Genomic DNA, 22,634 nt, shown 5'->3' with positions numbered 1-22,634 from the left:
CACCAACTAGGTGGTCTTACAATCACAAGGCATTCTTAATAAAAATTTGTATAAGCAATGTTTTACGAGTAATATTTTTAAAAAAGTGGGGCACTTTTGATGGCAAGGTGGTCTTATTTTAAAAATCCTCTTCTTTAGTTTTCTCCATTCACTTGATCTCTAAAAGCAAAAGATGGTGATGTGAACTAAAAAAAGTGCATTATGAATTGGCTTTCGTTCTTTCTAGACCATGAATGACAAGAAAGTCATGAAGAAACATACACAAGTATTAAAGTAGCTAATAATAACGCCTAGATAATACTTTACTTTCTTTGCTTATATTAGTGGAAATTAAAAAAAGATAAAGAGGTTTTACATTACTAGATTCTTTGTAGATAAACGTATGAGATTTGTGTTGCTCCAACTTGTGCTACTATTGTCATCTCCAAAGACAAATGTTGTGCCCTGTCTTCCCTGTTGGTAGACTTGTGGATTGTGAATTTTGTGATCCTTAGCTTCAAGTATCATCACCACATATACATTCAACCAAGTGACCGTCTATGGCTATAAAAGCCACTCTCATCTCTTTTGTTATGTGCCAGTAAAAAAAAGCCCTCTTTCACGAAATCAGAAATTCAAATATACACTTTTCCATAAAAAATAAAAAAAAGATATACCCACTTAAATCACAATGGGTTTGGGATGCTTTACATACATGCTTCTTTTAGTGTTTTCTTTTTCAATACTTGTTTTCAATTTCTTCGTGCTTGCTAATTCTAACCGGCCTTCCTTGCAGCATTCGAAGCTACTGTGCCATGATCAAGAGAAGATAGCATTGCTTCATTTTAAGCGAAGCCTTCTTCTTGATTGTTCTACATCATCTTCTGGATATCCAAAGTTGAAATCATGGCATGATGATTCAGACTTTCATCATTGGAAAAATACAACTGTAAGTGGTGATTGTTGTAGGTGGGATGGTGTAAAGTGCAACGAGGAGACAGGTCATGTGATAGGTCTCGACCTCAGTAGCAGCTGCCTTTACGGCACCTTCCCTCAAAACAACACACTTTTCAGCCTTAGTCATCTCCGTGAGCTTGATCTTTCATTTAACGACTTTAATTATTCTCAAATCCCCTCTGACATTGGTTGTCTATACAAGCTCACACATCTCAATCTCTCTAATTCAGTTTTAATTGATGAAATTCCACCAAAAATTTCAAAATTGTCAAGCCTATCTCTTCTTGCTCTTTCGTATAATGGAGATCCTATAGTTTTCAATGAGAAGTTAAATGTGAAACTTAATGATTTGAGTCTAGAGAAGTTGGTAAATAATTTAAGTCGTTTAATCCGTCTTTATCGTTTGATGTACCTCCTATCTTAAGCAACCAAACTTCCCTAAAAGCTATCTCTCTCGGATTTTCTAATCTACTGGGTGAATTTCCAACAAGTGTTTTCCAGCTACCAAAACTTGAAGTAATTTTATTGGTTAACAATCATTTAAAAGGACATCTTCCTGAATTTTATTCTAATAGATCTCTTCGTGATCTAGTTCTACAGGGTATAAAATTTTCAGGAGAGTTGCCAGATTCACTAGGAATAGGAAATCTTGTTTTCTTAAGAGTTTTGTATATAATAATTGTAAATTCTTCGAAAAAATACCATCCAGAATAGGTAACTTGACAAACCTCACTCAACTAGCCCTTGCTAATAATTATTTAAGAGAACTCCCTCACTCCATCATGAACCTAACACGCCTTACTAGTTTATACATTTCAAACATGATGGATGTTAGGACTGTTGGAATATTGAAATCTTGGCTGCCTAAGCCGACTTCACTTACTAAACTGAACCTTCCCCAAATGTATTTAAGAAATGACATTCTGCCTACTCTTTCTAACTTTACTAGACTCGATTTTTTGAATCTTTGAAACAACTTGTTAAAAGGCCTACTTCCAAGTTGGTTCATGAATCTAACCCAATTAGAAATCTTAGACCTACAAGGTAATCAGTTGCAAGGTCCAATCCCACCTTGGATTTCTAAACATGTTAATATTCAATTATTGAATTTGAATTTCAAGGGCACAGTTGGCAAGCTAGATCCATTTTCATGCTCCCAAATTTTTATTATTACCAATTCATCTCTTTTGAAGTTGCAAAGTTTGCGTCTTGAATCATGCTACTTGACCGAGTTCCCAAAATTCTTATGTTATTAAGATGAGTTAAGAGAACTATCTCTTCCAGGAAACAACATCATAGGCAATATCCCACAATGGTTTGTGAGCACAATTAGGGAAAATCTATTGTTCCTAAACCATTCTACTACCTCCGTTTCATATTATTTGCAACGATTAGACATTTTTTCTCTCTACTTTATGTCAAATCGTTGCAAATAATATGAAACGGAGGTAGTAATAACCTTTTAGAAGGTTTTGCACAACCTTTGAATTTTCTCCCGTGGAATAATTTGAAAATGCTAGATCTTAGTGATAACAAGTTGCAAGGGCCACTTCCAACTCCTTCAAGTTCCATGCTAATCTATCAAGTCTCAAATAATCAATACTATGAAGTTCTTCCCAATCATATATGTCGTGCAACTTCTTTAATTAGTCTATCTTGACTTATCTGAAAACAATCTTATGGGCGAGATTCCAAGCTGCATTGGTCGTCAACTTAGTGGTTCTTTTCAAGTTTTAAATGCACGAGCCAATAAATTTGGTGGTGTCATTCCCCAAACATTCTCAATGGTACATTCTCAATGGTGACAGGTGGTAAGTATTTTACCTTAACTCCTTAGCGCATAGCCGCTATTTATTAACAAACATATAGGATGGAAAAATGTACTACTACATGCATAATTGGTGACAGGTGGTAAGTATTTTAGTTGAAAATATTCAACCTATAAGATGGTAAAAAGTACCATTGCATGCATAATAGTACACAAAAAGTACTATTAAGACAACTTGTACTTTAATGGTACATTGTACATGCATAATGGTACATTATAATGTACCACTATAGAGTCAGCTTTTTTCCAGATGCTTGCCAAATTTACATTTTTGCTCTCTTATATGTTTTGTAAATGATAGCAGCTATGCGCTGAGATGCACTATGTTATCAACACCTAACTCTAGTGAGTAAAGCTATGGTTTGAGTTGTTATCAATTCTATAAGATGAGATTGCTGCTGTTTCCTAGTGTTTATAGCTGCTGCAGCTGCACTAGATTACCTGCGTGCTGCAAGGCCTGTGACCTGTGAGGCTGTGACGTTTTATCTGGACTTATTCCAAGCATTATTTTACGGAGTAGTACTTTTGTTATCTACATTCAAATAATTAAAATAAAGTACTCCTTGTGTTATCTATTCTGTTTCTATTTACATATGTGTCTTCAATATGTACCATTAGCAAAAATTCGGTATTAATTAATTGCCTAGATTTCTATAAGAATTGAATCCCAATAATTTTGGCAAAGTAGTCTTCTAAGATCGCTCTCTATTTTACTGAAGGGGTTTGGAGTTCTTACTATTAGCTTAGCTATGATGCAATGCTCAAAAATCAAGTTTAATTTTGCAATAGAGACTTGATTATTAAACAAGCTGAGTAGCTGGCTACACTAATGAGAGTGTTATGACTACTAAAGCTTTCTTGATTAAAAATTTCATGAATTTCGATTCAGCTAGCAGGCTTGAAATATTTTGGTACGTTGATGAATAAAAACATAAATTTTATTTATTTATTTATTGTTAATAGAATCTTTTGACATAAATTTTATTTAAACCAACACTATTTGTCTATCGACAAGGATTGCACATTGTTAGAAAATTCTTTGCCCCGTTCTAAACGTTTGTCTCTTTTGATGAATAGAAGGCGTTATTAGTGCTAAGGATTGTGGAAATTTTTGGCCAGTGGAAAACTATTATCATAGATTTCTATAAGGAAACAATGTTGACTAATTTTAGATAGAGCTGTCAATTCGGTAAATATTTCGGGTTTGGGTCGGGTAAGTGTGGGTCGGGTCAACTCGGGTTGGGGCGGGTTAATTTGGGTTAATGTCGTAACCTATGCGGATCGAGTTTGGGTTGGGTGATCATGCTCGAGTCGGGTCATACATCTTATCGGGTTTGGGTCAGATTTAGGTCAGGTCAATAAAGGTCTAGTTATGTTTGGATCAGGTGAATAATAGGTCGGGTTTTCACGGGTTAAAATGAGTTATGGTCATTTTCGGGTTCGAATCTGGTTCGGTTCAAGTCAATAATTTGCTGGTTATAATCAGGTCCATTCTTGGGTTCGTGTCGGGTTCGGTTTAAGTCAATAAATTGCGGGTTACAATTAAGTTGGGTCATTTCCAAGTCGGGTCATGTTTGGGTTTGGGTCTCAAATATTAGATTAATCTAGGTTTCGGGTTGAATTCAAGTCGGGTCATATATATCGGGTTCGGGTACTTTTTTTGGTTGGTTTGTTAACAATTCATGTAATGACGTTCACGTTTAATCATTATCAATTTCTTCATTTATTGTAAGAAAAATAATTTTAGATTAGTTTAAATTCGACCTAATTAGTTCAACTAAGTTTAGATAAGATATATATAATAAGCTAAGTGACAACATAACTATATAACTATACTTTGATCAATATTAATAAGGTGATCTAAATTAAATTTAAGGTGATTTGAAATCGGGTCAGTCAATAATAGTTTAGGTTGAGTTCAAATGGGTCAGGAACAATTCGGGTTGAATTTGGGTCGGGTCAATAACAAGTCGTGTTGATTTCGGATCAAGTTGAATTTCGGGTCGAGTTAGTAATAGGTCGGGTAAAATTTGGGTCGGGTTAGTAACAAGTTGGGTTAAATTTGGGTCGGTTTAATAACAGGTCGGGTTAAATTTGGGTCAGGATAGTAACAAGTTGGGTTAAATTCGGGTTTTGATGGGTTAAAACGGATTTGGGTTACGAGTTCGGTTCAGGTCAATAATTTATGAGTTATACTCAGGTCGGGTTATCTCCAAGTCGGTTCATGTTCGGGTTTGGGTCTCAAATACTCAGGTTAACTCAGGTCTAGGGTTGGTTTCAGGTCGGATCATATCGGGTCGCCATTTTTCCGAATTCAAACAGATCGGTTAATAATCGGGTTTGGATTAATATTTTGGATCACGTCAGCTTTTGACAGCTCTAATTTTAGAGCAAAAGATGCCTAATATCAATATCTATCTTCCCGTCAAAAAAAAAAAAAAGAAAATATCTATCCTCTTTGCTCTCTAGCTAGCGGAGTAGCAGGGGATGATCTACAATTCTACATTGAGGTTCATAAGGGTCTAATCAACTGACTCCATAACTTTTTTAAGCTGTTAAATATATACAAGAAATTTATCACCTTAAATATGGATAGAAAAAAACTGTTTCACAAAGATTAAGGTAATTAAATTTTTAAATCTGAGAGAAGTACAAGCATGTTTTACAAAAGTAGCTAATGATAGAGCCTAGATAATGCTGTTATTTTCTTTGCATATATTAATATTAGTTGGGATTAAAGTAAGATTAGAGGATTACATTTCTAGATTCTTTGTAAATAAACGTTTGGTTTGTGTTGCTCCAACTTGTACTACTACTATTCTCATCTCCAAGTCTATTTCTGTTTTGCTCTTTCCTTTTCTCCTAAACGTGGTTTCGTTTTCAATTTTTTGTGACAAATGCTATGCCCCATCTTCCCCGTTAGTTGACTAGACTTGTCAATTGTAATTCTTAGATTCAAGTATCATTACCATTATTCATTCAACTTAGTGATCATCTATTGGTTATAAAAGAAACTTTCATCTCTTCTGTTATTTTCCAGTTCAAAAAAAAAAAAAAAAAAAAAAAAAAAAAAAAAAACTCATTTACAAAATATATACTCACTTAATATCACCATGGATTTTGAATGCTTTACGTACATGCTTCTATTTTCTAGTAGTTGCTAATGCTAACCAGCCTTCCTTGCAGCAATCGAAGCCACTGTGCCATGATGAAGAGAGGATTGCATTGCTTCATTTTAAGCAAAGCTTCCTTGTTAATTGCTCGAAGTCATCTCATGTCAATTTTGGATATCCAAAGGTGAAATCATGGCATGGTGAATTAGACATTCATCATTCAGAAAATACCACAGTAAGCGGTGATTGCTGTAGGTGGGATGGTGTCAAGTGCAATGAGGAGACAGGTCATGTGATTGGTCTCAACCTTAGTAGCAGCTGCCTCTATGGCACCTTCCCTCGTAACAGCACACTCTTCAGCCTTAATCATCTCCGTAAGCTTGATCTTTCTTATAATAACTTTAATTATTCTGAAATCCCCTCTCATATTGGTCGTCTATACAAGCTCAAACATCTCAACCTTTCCGAGTCAGTTTTAAGTGGTCAAATTCCACCAGAAATTTCAAAACTATCAAGCTTATCTCTTCTTGATCTTTCCTGTAATGGAGATCCTACAGGTGTCAATGAGAGGTTAAACTTGAAATTTGATGATTTGAGTCTAGAAAAGTTGGTTAATAATTTAAGTTGTTTAACCCATCTTTACCTTTCCCATGTTGACATATCGTCCAAGTTACCACCTCATATCTTAAGCAACAGAACTTCTCTAAAAGCTCTCTCCCTCGGTTTCTGCAATCTATTGGGTGAATTCCCAACAAGTCTTTTTCGGCTACCAAAACTCCAAGTAATTAGGAGGATATCTTCTTGAATTTCATTCTAATAGTCCTCTTCGTATTTTAGATCTATGGGGAACACAATTTTATGGAGAGTTGCCAGATTCACTTGGAAATCTCATTTTCTTGACTGTTTTGAATCTACATAAATGTGAATTCTCAGGAAAAATTCCTTCCTCAATTGGTAACTTGACAGACCTCATTGTACTAGGCCTTGCTCACAATTATTTTAGTGAACTCCCTCACTCTATCACGAACCTAACGAGCCTTACTCGTTTATCTTTTTCAAACATGATGGATGTTAGGACTGCTGGAATATTGAAATCTTGGCTACCTAAGCTAAATTCACTCACTAAACTACTCCTTCCCCATATGAATTTAGGAAATGAAATTCTGCCTACTCTTTCTAACTTTACTAGACTCAATATTTTGCGTCTTGAAAACAACTTGTTAACAGGCCCACTTCCTAGTTGGTTCATGAATCTAACCCATTTGAAAATCTTAGACCTAAAAGGTAATCAATTCCAAGGTCCAATCCCACCATGGATTTCAAACCTTATAAATCTTCAAACATTGACTTTGTCCTTCAAGGGCACAGTTGGCAAGCTTGACCCATTTTTCATGCTCCCAAATCTTCTTTCTTTATTTTTAAGCGGTGTTAGCCTCACATTTCCTCAAAATATATGCACCAATTCATCTCCTTTGAAGTTGCACTTTATTTTTAAGCGGTGTTAGCCTCACATTTCCTCAAAATATATGCACCAATTCATCTCCTTTGAAGTTGCACACATTAGGTCTTGAATCATGCAACTTGACCGAGTTTCCAAAATTCTTACGTTATCAAGACGGGTTAAGAGAACTATCTCTCCGGGGAAACAAAACCATGGGCAATATCCCACAATGGTTTGTGAGCACAACTAGGGAAAATCTATTGTTCTTAAACCTTTATAACAACCTTTTAACAGGTTTTGAGCAACCTTTGAATTTTCTCCCATGAAATAATTTAAAAATGCTAGATCTCAGTGATAACAAGTTGCGAGGGCCACTTCCAACTCCTTCAAGTTCAATGCTAATCTACCAAGTCTCAAATAATCAAATAATCTATCATATGTGTCGTGCAACTTCTTTAGTCTACCTTGACATATCTGAAAACAATCTTATGGGCAAGATTCCAAGCTGCATAGGTCACCAGCTTAGTGGTTCTTTGCAAGTTTTAAATGCCCGAGGCAATAAATTTGGTGGTGCCATTCCTCAAACATTCTCAAAATCATGTAAATTGAAAATGATTAATTTGAGCCAAAATCAATTTGAGGGCAAGCTCCCAAAGTCCTTAGTCAATTGTATGTTTCTTGAGGTACTTGATGTTGGAAGAAATCGACTGAATGACACTTTTCCATCATGGTTGGGAAGTCTTCCCAAGTTCCAAGTTCTTATCTTAAGGCATAACAACATACACGAGAGGATAACCCCATTTTCTGGTTCGATTGCTCATGATTTTCATTGCTTGCGTGTAATTGATTTGTCTTATAATCATCTTACTGGTAACATACCATTTAGATATGTTCAAAATTGGGTTGCAATGACGGTCACAACTGAAAACTCAACAAACTCATCAAATTCTATTTTTCAAATACATAATACGGATTCCAACTTATGGTCATACGATGAGATATATAACTATGTTGTCACTTTGTCAAATAAGGGGACTGAAATTTTTTACCCAAAGATATTGACCGTATTGCGAGTAATTGATTTTTCAAGCAATAAGTTCACGGGTAGAATCCTTAAAGACATTGGGAATCTTAGAGGACTTCAGGCACTTAATTTATCAAACAACAACCTTGTTGGTGATATCCCATCTTCTCTAGCCAACATTACAGACCTTGAGTCCTTAGACCTTTCTCAAAACATGCTTTCAGGAGTGATCCCTAGGGACTTGACAGTGTTAAACTTTCTTGAGGTCTTCAATGTTTCACACAATCTTCTAGTTGGACCAATACCCGAAGGAGAACAATTTAATGCTTTTGACAATAGCTCTTTTGTTGGGAACTTGGCATTATGTGGAGCTCCATTGTCTAAAAAATGCAAGAAAGACTCCATTCCATCATCACCACCACAAAAAGCAACAAATGATGAAGAGGATATTGTGCTGGTTGATTGGATCATTAGATCATCGGGGTGTGTAAGTGGATTTATAATCGACTATGTCATTGGGAAGATATATGTGGCTGATCGACATCATGATTGGTTTATGAAGACTTTTGGAAGGAGATTGAGGAAGAAAACAAGAGTGAAGAGGTCAGCACAAAGGCTTGGGAGAAATTGAAAAGGTTGCAGATGCAGGGCTTCATATCGATCTGTTCTAAGAGCAAAGTCTTATTACTTCATTTTATCTAGGCTTTTTCCTTTGTTACTGTATAATGTGTGTTTTAATAGTTGTGTTTCCTAGTACATAGCTTGTATTCTTTTTTTCATATGTCTAACATGCAATATTTTGTTTAGCTATATTAATAAGATAGCAGTATAGCACCCTATGAGACGATAGTATTGCTCATAGAGGTTTTCAATCCGGTATTTTGCATGGTGTGAGCTTTTTATCTTTCTCGTTTGATCTTCACATAAATCTTTGGATTTACAGTGAATAGAAAATGAAACATGAATGCCTTTAATAGTTTTGTTTGCTAGTAGCTAGTAAATTTTGCTTAAATTATGTCTTATCACTCTCATGTATAATAATTCTTGTATCATGTATGGCCGGTTATTAGGCTGTGCAAATAGTCTAATAGCAGAAGGCCTCACAATTCAATTAAAAAAATATGACAATAGTATAAATATTTCAATGCCCAATTAATTTTTTGAGTAATTTTGGCGAAGTACTTGTTATTGTTAATTTGTTGTCCTTTTAATGCAAACATGACATTACATGCAATTACACAGTTATAATTATAATTCATTGCAGCAACTATGATATTGTATATAAAGCCTAGAAAATTCGATAAATTTTTGTTAATCTGCTACTTTGGTGTATAGCAACTTGATATTGTACATACATAAAGTCTAGAAAAATTGATAATTTTTTGTTAATTTGATAATCTGGGGTATCATTGATAATATGGGGGTATTATTGATAATTTTATAATATGGGGTATCACCTACAAAATATTACATATTGACAATTTGGATCGAGTATTTCATTTGTTTGCAAGTAGAAATAATGTACGGAGTACCACTTAAAATCCGAGAAGGAATCAATAATTTGGTATGTCAGGTTGTTAACGAATAAAAACATAGTCCTATACACATAGCATGTTTGGTTGGAGTGTTTTTTGAATGGAAACACATTCAAATAAACCATTACTGTTATCAAGTGTTTAGTTGGAAGGTTTGGGTAACAATTACCATTACTCAAAGGTAATGTTTTCCATCCATTTGTTACCTTTCAAAAACCTAAGGTAACAACTATCCTTACTCTCCTCAAACAAATATAAAGGAAGATAGATTTAAGTGATCTCTTTCCATGATTAAACCAAATAAATGCAAAGGTAGAGTTAAATGATTCCTTTCCTCCCATTTATTTGTTTTCTTTCCATTTCATTTTCCTTAGTCATACGGTCATACCAAACACCCCCAAATCGTACAATACTATTAGTTTGCCGATTGTATTTTAATACAGTATTATTAAGGAAAAATTAAAAAGAATAATCTTACATTTGTCAATTCTATTCAAAACAATTCTACCTTTGCGTAATAAGAAAACAATACAATTATTTACTCCCATCTTCTTAGGCCCTGTTTTTTAAAGCTGCTCATCTGCTCAGCTCTACTTTGCTTAAAACTAATAATTATTAATAATTAGAATAATTAAAATTTGATAAAAATAAAAATGATTAATTTTGATTAATAATGACTAATATTTATAGATAATAATAATTAATATTTAATAATAATAATAATAATTAATATTTTATAGTTATAATAATAAAAATTAATATATTATATTAATTGATAATAATAATAATATTTAATGGTAAAAAATTAATATTTTATATTATTTAACACATTTTCTAATGTTATAAAAAGAGTAAAAGTTCTAATAATAATAATAATAATAATAATAATAATAATAATAATAATGAGGTTTAGCCGCTTCAAGAAGTTATTATGGGCATAGCTTTCGATATATTTATGAATAGATATGGACACATGGCTTAAGTGTCAAGTTAATATGTGTTTAAGTAATTAATCTTGTGTGTGTAATATCTTCAAGTATCTAAAATGTATTGCTTTTGGTTCAAACGTTTTACGTAGGGGTGAGTAAAAATTCAGGGTACCTTGACCTGGAACCGGAACCTGCTTGGATCCATAGGTACCGGAACTGGAATCTGTAGATCAGGTTCCGGGTAATAAAAATGGGAACCTGTTGCAACAGGTTCCAGTTTCGGGTAATAAAATTTTGGATCCGGAACCTATAGGGTACCCTGTTAGTAAAGGTTTCCTATAGGGTACATGAAACCGGAACCTATCATTTAAGCCCAAGTATAAAAGCCTTATATCAAAATTGTATAAAAGCCGTCACCTACCTCTCTCCCTCCTCTTATTCATTTTTCATCTTATTCTTAATGGTTTAATTAATGGTAGTATAAGTATTTGTAATTTTGTATTAAATATTCTAGACAATCAAGTAACTATTAAGCTTACTTTGATAGAAAGGGTACCATGTTCCGGAACCGGAACCTGCAGGTTCCGGTTCCCAATTTTTAGGAACCTGTTGAACAGGTTTCGGTTCCTATTTTTAGGAACCTGTTGCAATAGGTTTCGGTTCTGGATCCTGAGATTTTTACAGGGTACCCTGCTATGCTCACCTTTAGTTTTACGATATCGAATGGGTACGGATTCTTAGGTTGCATATTGCATTAAGTGAGAGTTCAAGTCTTTGTACACTTTTATGTATGCATTATATTGTTTTTGTGATGATGATATGTTTATGCAATCAATCTTTTTAAATACTCTAATTGGGGGAGGATTGTTGGAGAATTTAGAGTATTTAGTTGATAATTATTCATGTTATGTTAAGTTTGAATCATTTGATTAAGGTGTAGTCATGACTTAGACAACATATGATTAAGGTAATAGTATACAACTAATCAAGAGAAAGAAAGAAAGTGGTTGATTCGTCACTAATTATGTTGCAACCGCTACATAAGATTTCAGTTTCGATTTCTCTTGCATTAGTATGACAGTTCTTAATACATTATAACTTAATGTATTAGTTGATGACTAAATGCATTGTTTAATGCATGTCTTAATTCATTGTTTAAGACATGTCTTAATGCATTGTTTCAGTTTTATACCTTTAGTAAATGTATTGTTTAAGTTTCAATACTTAATGCGTTGTTTAGTGAATGCATTGTTTCGGTTAAAATACTCAATACATTGTTTACATACTACTATCTTATATATATATATGAGCCCATCAAAAAAAAAAAAATCTTACTCCATGTATATATATATATATATATGAGAAACTCCTCATATGATATGATGAATAAAGGTTGAGAGATGAAATATAATTTCTATCTTATCAATTTGGCATAGAGAATTATTATTCGTTGTTCATTTTCACAACATCACAAACACTTTTATACATCCAATTGCAATAATCCTACCGGTTATTGTAATCGTTCTTCGTTGTATCTCCTGAGTAATTTCCGTGATACCCGGTTATAGTATAGGGTCGGAATTATACTTTTGAAAAAGTGATCCCGTTCACGCCTCAATTTTTCCAATAATTTCATTTCCATTTCTTTGTGACCCTTGTTTACTAGAAAGTTCCCAATAGTAATGACATTGAAATAATGTTCCGTTGGCCATAAATTAATGTGTTTAATGCTTGTGTGTGCATCTGTTGATACATTAGCAATGATCAAATCCCTGTTTGGTTTGTCTATACAGAATCAGTATAACTAAATTGCATCGATATAATCTTAAATTTGCAGGCCGTATTTTGTGAGTACTCTTCCAAATCTGGTCCAGACGATCTTCGGAAGTACAACCTTCCTAGGATTGATGACTGGAATGATAACAACACCAAAAGACTACATGATATAGTTGTCTCCTATCCCATAGATTACAAGACTCCTGAAGTAAGTGCTTGATGATAGTTACAATACCATTGCATTAATTAATTTGTTGGTAATTGAAGCTAATGTTGCTTTAAAATCTCCTATTTTAAATGATTAATGTAGTTGATGATGAAAATCGAAGCTAATAAGGCATGAATCATACAAAAGGTCGAGTATATGGAGACACGGTTGCCAGTTTTTGAAAACAAATTATATGCATTTGAAGAAAACACGAATAAGATTCACCCCAAACGCCTAGAAAATTCGAACATCCAGTGGTGGTTCGAAATATCTAGGCGTTTCCGCCAAGGTGGTTATTAAAAAATGGGCGTTTCAACCCATATCGGAAAATTTTTTAAAACAAAAAAAAACCTTGCCTCTAGCGATGTTATCGACGACGACCTTTCACTTATCCCTCTTCAACATTTCTGCGCGAAAATCAGGTAGTGGTGATGGTAAAAGGAGGTGGCGATGGGTGGTAAAAGGAGGAGGTGGTGGATTGGTGGTGGTGATTTAGAGAGGAGTGAGGGTGGGTTAGATATTATGTTTGTGCATTGTTTAGTGAATTTTTGTTTATATGACTAAAGGTAAAGTTTTGGGTGAGACGGATTCACGTAAGTCCACCATCTTCATTCTCCTTCTTCCACTGTCTCTCTCCTTCCGCCCATCAATGGCGGCCAGATCCTCCACCACTCTTCGCCTCCTCTCTTGTACCTCCCAACTTGCCGGCGATGAAGAATGATCATATGCAATTTGCTTTGGCAATCAGTGCTTCGAATACGGAGTTTCGAGATGATCTGGAGAATGACCAGATCTGTGCTGCTACTCTGTTGAGTTTGGGGAGGTCGAACTCTATTGATAATGGTCGAGATAAGGAGGATTTTGGTGAGGCAGCTTTGTCGCGGCGGTTTTGGGTGAATTTGATTAATTTGATTTTGGGAAATTTGATTGTGGAATTGTCAATTGATGATGAAATGTAAGAGTTTGTTAGAGATGATGTGAAATCTGAGGGTTGAGGAGAGAGACAATATTGTAGTCATGGAAGAAGAAGAGGGTTAGTGGTGAAGGAGAAAATATCAGGTATTAGATGTTATTGTTTGGTATTAAATGTTTATTGTCAGGTATTAGATTAATATTAATTGGTTTAATATTTGTCAGGAATTAGAAAATTTTAGTCACGATTATTTTTGTCAAGAATATCATAAACAAAACAATATTATGATATATTATTCGAAATCACAAGGTTATTTTGTGCACGAAAATAAAGATGTTAGTCAGGAATAAGATAATTTTTATCAGCATTAAGACTATTTTAATCGGGAATAAGATAATTTTTATTAGATATTATCGATTTTATAAAATGTTGGTGCGCGGGCTTTGATTGGGTTTCTCATACCTGCGCCTTTTTGTTGCTGAGCCCAGTCTCACATGAGTCTGTTTTACGCAAAACCTTCTCATGAGTAAATTTTATTTGTGGGCATTAATTGGTGATTCGATGGCAGTGTTTAACAACCCCTTAGCTTTTAGAGTTTTAAAGCTTCGGATTGGTTTGAACTGGATTAGATCCTATTTTAATTTGGATTATGATTTAAAAAAATTATTTTAGTTTGGATTTGGTTTAGGCCTCAATTCAAACCATACACCAAACCTTCACCCCGGCTCTTGAGAAGGTTGTACACACACTACACAATGCAAATGTAGCAAAAATGTTTAACCTTTTGGGAAAAAAATGTGTTACCTAACATACACGCTCAGATGCTCTCAGTGTCGTCTTGGACATTTTGGGGGCCCGGAACGAAATCTTAAAAAAGGCTCCTAAATTATGAAAACGTATTTCATAAATTTTTATATTATAAAGTTCACCAAAATTATTCATTACAGTCAATCCTATGAGCATTTTTTAAAGCCAATTCATCCATCAAACCCTCACAAGCTAATTATCCAATACCTCATTTTTTATTTAAAAAAAAATCAAGAATTTAAACCCAATTAAAAAAAAGAGAGAAATTAAGTAATTAAAGCTAGCATAAAAGAAATTAGGTAATTAAAGCAAACAAATAAACTAAAAGAGAAAGTAGAAAAGGAAAAAGAAAAATGAAAGCTCACATTAAAGGAAAAATGAAAATCTAAAAATACAAAACAAAAGGAAAATTAAGCAAATAAACCAAACCCCTGCTTTAGTGCTTCTTCATTTCCTCCATTTGAATTCCAAAAAAATCATTTAATCTAACTAAATTAATGTTTTGATTCATCTTTAGATTAAGAAGAAGCAATTACACTTGTGATTAGTACTACAATACATAATCTATACAATACTAAAAAGAGAATTGTAGCTTTGGGTGAAAAGGGCATTTGCACAGCAGCATCTTTTGATATAATTCCTTTTGTGTCCCTTTTTTTTTAATTGTTAGTAAGGTGTGGGCGTATTTATATAATTGTGTAGATAGTGATGACCGCAAATGATGTAGAACTTGTGATATTAATCTTCTCTGTTCAACAAGGTTTCTATTAGATAAATACGTATTATCATAATTTGAGACTTTGAGATACGAGTTAATTTTTGGACCCATTCACGGCTCACCAAGAAACCGAGGGAGCAATGACTTATAAACAAGTTTTGTGTGTGGTCAACCACACAAGGCGATCATATTTATTTATATAAACTGTAATAAATTTATGACCATTAAAAAAAGGAAAAATTAGAAAAATAATCCCAACTTTCATCAATTTTGGTATAATAATCCCAATTTTGAATTATTCTGAAATAATCCGAACTTTGGGGGGTCTTCTTTTTCTTCAATCCCAAATATCGGTTACCGGTTGAATAGATTTTTTTTTTATGTTAAAGTGACACGTGTCACAAATTAATTGGCTAAAAATATTTATAAAAAAAACAAATTAAAAACAAAATAAAAAAACAACCAGCAGCCAAAGCCCCAACCACCAGCCAATCCAGCAACCTACCCAGGCCAGCCAACTCCCTTGCCATACCTCCAGCCTTCCCCCACCCCTAGAGTCGCCACTCCGAGCCAAACCACCATCCCCTCCCCGAAACTCCCACGCCACCGGTCAAACCCCAAAAACCACCAGACCATACTCTTGAAAACCCCAAAAGCCACCAGCCCCACTCTCGAAAATCCCTCATAGCCAACAGCCCACTCCCGAAAACTACCAAAACACTCCTCCCCCACCATAAAAAACCCTAGACGCTAGGGTTTCGGGGTGGGGGAGGAGTGTTTTGGGGTTTCGTGGCTGCGGAGTTTAGGGTTACAGGGGTTGCGTGGTTTTGGGGTTGGTGATTTCGGTGGTTGTCTGGGGTTTCGGGAGGGGAACACGGAGACTCAAAGGGTGGGGGAGACGCGACGGCCTAGGCTGTGGTGGTGGAGGTTAAGGTGGATCGATGGGGGTGGCGGGCTAGGCTGTGGTGGTGGTTAGGTCATCGGTGGGGAAAGGGGATGGTAGGTGGTTTTCTGATTTTTTTTTCTTTTGTTTTGTTTTTCTTTTTAAAAGTTTTTGTACCAATCAGGAGATATAATAGGTAATTGACTTTGGTTGACCGATTTGGGATTGAAGAAAAATAAGACCCCTTAAAGTTCGGATTATTCCAGAATAATCCAAAGTTGGGATTATTCTACCAAAATTGATGAAAGTTGGAATTATTTTTTCTAATTTTTCCTAAAAAAAAGGACAAATAAAAAATCATAGAGGGTAGTATTAATACTTCCCCCGTTTCTTTTTAGTTAATACTACCTCCGTTTTTATTTAGTTGACACGTTTTGACTTTAGCACTATTCCACACCTCTCTTTGACCGTGTTTTGTGCTTTATACGTGATGAAAAATATAGTCATGTGGGATGTTCTTAGATTCGTCATTTTATATACTTTCAAAATATCAACTTTTCATAATTTTTGCTTATCAATAATCAAAGATATAAATGATTGAATAAGTGCATTGGCAAACGTGACTAAAGAAACGTGTCAACTAAAAAGAAACGGAGGAAGTACATTTTTTTAAATTTTAAGTCATGTTTGTCAATGCACAAATTCAATCAATAATATTCTTAATTACTGATAAGAAAAAATCATAAAAAGTTGATATTTAAAAAATATAAATCATGACGAATCTTACAAGATCCTACATGAGTATAATCTCATTTCATATAAATCACAAAACTTAGTCAAAGGAGAATGTGAGATGAGAATAGTGCAAAAGTCAAAACGTGTCAACTAAAACAACGAAGTATATATACATATACATATATATAAATATAAATTTATATATGTATATATATATATATATATATATATATATATATATATATATATATATATATATATATATATGTATATGTACATATATATATGACATATAAATTTAATATTTATATATTAATTTTATAGTCAAATTAATATATAAATTTAATATTACATATGCTAATACATAAATCCATGATTGTTTAGAGATTTTCTATATTATATAAACCTTTATATATAATAACACATGTATCAAAAAAGAACAAATAACAGTTATTGCACGAATATTTATATATTAAGGTTAAAAAACATGTTAAATTTAAGCATAATTTAATTAGATATATAAACAATAGTAATGATAGCAATTTTCGACTACATATATATAAGATGTTGGTTATACAAAATTATATGGAAAAAAAAGGGACACAAAGGAAGCTTTTTCAAAGTGCTCTTGACCAAGTTAATTTATCAAATCAAATCAATACGATTTTACGAGTGTGAGGCAACTATACAATATACATAGTATTTTGTAAATATTTAACATTTTGTGTGTCACGATGAATATGCTTATACTAGATTAGCTATTGCTATTATAAATTATCAAAATAAGGAAAGGTGAAAATGAGATACATCACTCATGTTTGTAGATTTACTTTATAGATCAGATAGAAAAGATAAAAAGTACAAGCATTTACTTGGGTGGCATGGCCTTACAAAATGAGGAAGTAGATAATTAAAAACAAAAAAAAGCATATTATGTTAAAATATAATAAAAGTGAATACAACTTTAGAAAATTAAGGAACATAGATATTTGGAATGTATTTTTGGCCCTCAACTTTTTTTTTTCTAATATTTATAATCTTTGTGACTTTCCACAAATTGAGGGAATGTTTGAGAAAACAATTACAGATGCAATAATTTTTACCGGCCTACATTGATTATTTCTTCATCTCATCTATCAAATACTTAATTTTCTTTATTTTGGAATCAAATCATTATTTAGATTGTATTAGTAAAGTATGTAAACTATATTAGTCTAAAAACCTTCGATTTTACAATATATGCCACTACTTTAGCTACTATATCTGTTTTTAATTTACAAATTTTTACCTTTAATGCTTTTCTTACAATCCTCTTAGTTGTATTGTCTTATGTTAGCTTAGTTTTAATGTGTGTCAATTTTTTATAATTTTTTATTAATTCATAATATTGTAAAAAAAAATTAAAAAAATACTCGTAATGTGTTAGCTTAATATATAAAAAAAGTGTATTACTCTATGAGTACATACTCTTTTCATCCCATCAACACAAGTGATCATTCCTTATATATATTAGGGGAATTAAGGGTAGTGAAAGAAGATGTAATATTCTTAAGAGTAGAGAAATTATTAATTACATGGAAAATGACAAAAAAATCTTGACGTTCGTAATGAATACTCTCTTCACTTTGTTGATCTATCACTAAAAATAAGAAAAAGAGGAATCCTTATAATTTAAAATTTTGATTGCAACTTTGTAATTAATGTTTTGTTTTTTCTTGTTATATATATGGGAATTGACTATAATTAAATCTCATATAATAAATTTTGATTGGAAAATTTGCCATGTCAGCAATTTACTAGCACATATATTAACCAATCAGAATTGTTTGACTCTTTAAATACCCGATTAGATTTTTGACAAGAAATACCCAATTAGATTAACTATTACAGATTATGAAAATTATTCACCCTATAATAATGTTAGGATATATTCAATAGGGGTATATCATTTTGAAACGCCCAAAATAGTATATGGGACTAACAAAGTAAAGCGAAGAGAGTATGATTTATTTGAAATTAGGGTAATTTTTATGGAAATGGTTAAGAAAAGAAGGCATGTATGTAATGACACAAAGATTTGGGAAATAGAGGATTACTATACAAGGAAAAGGTAAAAAGTTGATTAAAATATATTATAATATTTTTTTAAAAAATAGCTACTAAGGCTCTATTATCTTAACTTAATACTCTGTATATGGTGAGCTGAAATAATATTTAGTTAACTAAATTATTTTTACTAATATTCTACATTGATTGTTACTGATTAAAAATTTACTTTAACTAAATTGAACTTTTTTTTTATATATAGAATTAACTTTTGTTTACTAAGCTAAAATTAATTTTACGGAATATAAATTATTTTTACATATTCTTATTTGAAGAAGATGAAAAGAAAATAATCTTAATTTTGTACACACAATTACAAATTCAGTCAATAAAAATAGAATAAATTAATTTTATTTACTTTAAAAGTTGGTTGACGCGTGCGTAGCACGTGTCGATCTAACTAGTTTTATCAAAGAAAATGTTTTTTTCTTAAAAAAAATATTAAAAAAGATATATAGGCCCCACAAAAAGGGGCCCTGAGCAATCGCTCAATGAGCTCTCCTAGCCGGCCTTGATGCTCTCTGTATTGCTTATTACCTTGCAATTGGTATTACATACACCATGGTGCACCTAGAAATAGGTGCACCAGGCCCAATACGCGCCCAGCCCATTACAAGGATCCGCGCCCAACATAAGGAAGGCCACGCCTATTAGTAAGAAGCCCAGCCTTTTTTTTCACATTGAATTCTGATATTATCTTTTTATTAGAAAATCTAAATTAAAACTTTCAAATAACCTTTTTTTTTTAATAGATTATTTTTTGTTTCCCTCATTGACAATTTTGGTTCTCTCCTTTTTTTTTTTTTTTTTTTTTTTTTTTTTTTTTTTTTTTTTTTTTTTTTTTTTACCTCTAAATTACTAGAAGCTCTAAAATTTTCAACAATTGAACCCTACTTTCTCTATCCACTTTAATATAAAGTTTCTTGTATTTTGTAAAATAAAAAATGGATATTTGCTCTGTGTGTGTGTGTGTGTGTTTTTTTTTTTTTTTGAGCTTTTTGACCAATTTTGATGGATTGTGCAATAAAATTAGCAAATCTAATGTTAATCGTTCCATATTCATTACCTTCATAATTTTTTCATATATTTTCTGTTTGATGTTCATATACGTTGTCTTTTATGTCCATATATATGTGTTGTATGAAGCAATAATTTGTGTATAAATTTATCAAGTATTTTGGTATGAAATAATTTATTTGGATGTTGTGTATTTCCTTCTTTTGTTGTTTAATATTTAATTATAAACCAACTACTGAATACCTTTAAGAAAATTCTGAACATCCCCAGAAACTTCTTATAAAACACTAGAAACAACACAAAAGCCCCTATAAACTTCTGATTAGCCCCAAGAATTTTATGATAAGCCACCAGAAAACACTAAACCAACCTCAAAAACCTCTAAACCCCTACAAAAACTTTTGAACCCCAATTACAAACCACTAAACACCTTTCAAAAATATTTTAACCACCTTCAAAAACCTCTAAACCCCCTACAAAAACTTTTAAATCCAATTACAAACCACAGAACACCCTTCAAAAAAATTTTAACCACCTTACCTCAGAACCCCAACCACAAACACCCTACCAAAACACCTAAACCCCCTACAAAAGCTTTTGAACCCCAACCACAAACCACTAAACACCCTAAAAATACTTTTGAATCCCAACCACGAACCACTAAACACCCTACAAAAACCTTTGAACCCCTACAAAAACCTCTGAACCCCTACAAAAACCTCTAAACCCAACCACTAGCCACTAAACACCTTACAAAAACCTCTGAACCCCATACAAAAACTTCCGAACCCCAACGACAAACCACTGAACAACCTACAGACTCCTTACAAAAAATTCTGAACCCCAACCACAAACCATTGAACACCCTAAAAATACTTTTGAACCCCAACCACGAACCACTGAACACCCTATAAAAACCTTTAAACCCTCTACAAAAACTTCTGAACCCCAACCAAGAACCACTAACACCCTACAAAAACCTTTGAACCCCCTACAAAAACCTCTAAACCCCAACTACAAACCACTAAATACCCTACAAAAACTTTTGAACCCCAACCACAAACCACTGAACACCCTACAAAAAATTCTGAACAACAATGACAAACCACTGAACACCCTACAAAAACTTTGAACCCCCTACAAAAACTTCTGAACCCCTACCACAAACCACTGAACAACCTACAAAAACTTCTGAACTCCAACCACAAACCACTGAACATCCTACAAAAAACTCTGAACCCCCTACAAAAACTTCTGAACCCCTACCACAAACCACTGAACACCCTACACAAACTTCTGAACTCCAACCCAAACCACTGAACACCCTACAAAAAACTCTGAACCCCCTTACAAAAACTTCTGAACCCCTACCATAAACCACTGAACACCCTACAAAAACTTCTGAACCCCAACCACAAACCACTGAACACCCTTCATAAACTTCTGCACCTGAAGACACTGCTCAGCCTTCAGACTTTTCTTATAAACAACTTCATACGTTCTAACTGCAATAAACAAACACAGTTTATAATTACCATTACTGGAGTTCAAAAATAAAACAACAAAATTCAAATACGGGAAATAAGTGTTCATAATTATGTGTACAATTATATTTTAAAAAGCAAATATACATACACAAAGAATTATGTAAAATGCAAAGGTTCATTAAAGTAACCTAAATGTTCATAAAAATAGAAACAGTGTTCATAATACGATACTTCTAATAACAATTTTGATAATAAATAAAATGGAAAGTGCGAATTATATGAACAAAATGTTCAAAAACATGATATAAACAAATTATATTCATAAAATACAAATTAAAGCATCAAATCAACAATTAAATTATAAATGAAACTGAAAATCATAAAAAATTAAGCAATTAAAATAAAAGAATAATCATTATAGCTCAAAAGTCTTCTTTATTAGTTCTGATTTATGACTTGTTTCTTCATAGAGTTAGAATAGATTTCTTCTTTGAATAAAATGTTAATAATTTTAACAAAAATGTTCAAAGTACCAAATTATGAACAGAACATTCATAATCATACTAAAAATAAACAAAACTCATCAATTCTTAGATCAAAGCTTAATTGATTGTAAAAATGAATTATAAGAAAGTTGACCAAATTACAACTAATAATTGAAAGAACACGTAGTTTAGATTGCCAAACCATCAAAACCTCAATCAAATCCATTTCAATTGCAAAATCATTAAAATGCATTAAGAAAATATGACCTAATTCGAAATTAATATCAATTGTAATAAAAAATCTGACATACATTATATTGCTGATCTCGTCAAGTATGTATAAGAATGCCTTCCATGGTGCTCAGTATTTTAATGGCGATGAACAAATTCATACAAGCAGAGTGATTAACTTATTGAGTTACAAAGTGGTGAAGGAATTCAATCAAAGGAGAGAGAGAAAAATAGAGGAGAGAGAAAATGGAGGAAATTAAGAAGAAGAGAAGACAGAGAATCAGAAAATTGGACAGATTTAATTAAAGAAATAGATGAGCTAGGAAGACGCGCAAAATAGAAAGGAAAAGAAGAACATTGAAGTTTTGTGAATTACCCAATTAAACGCATCGTTTAATTAATGGTTCACACAGAACTACATGCACAAGGGTGCATGTTATAATTTGCGATTACCTTGAGTAA

The 22,634-nt window shown here is 32.9% G+C and overlaps 1 pseudogene; it reads left to right on the top strand.

The window, feature by feature from the left end:
* Positions 1-670: 670 nt before the first annotated feature.
* Positions 671-9,214, top strand: LOC145566263 (receptor-like protein 6; annotated as a pseudogene).
* Positions 9,215-22,634: the final 13,420 nt, after the last annotated feature.

Source organism: Chenopodium album, chromosome 11, assembly GCF_948465745.1.
Source record: "Chenopodium album chromosome 11, dcCheAlbu1.1, whole genome shotgun sequence".
NCBI classification, from domain to species: domain Eukaryota; kingdom Viridiplantae; phylum Streptophyta; class Magnoliopsida; order Caryophyllales; family Amaranthaceae; genus Chenopodium; species Chenopodium album.
The sequence above is the reverse complement of the archived record's forward strand: the minus strand, read 5'-3'. Positions and strand labels throughout refer to the sequence as shown.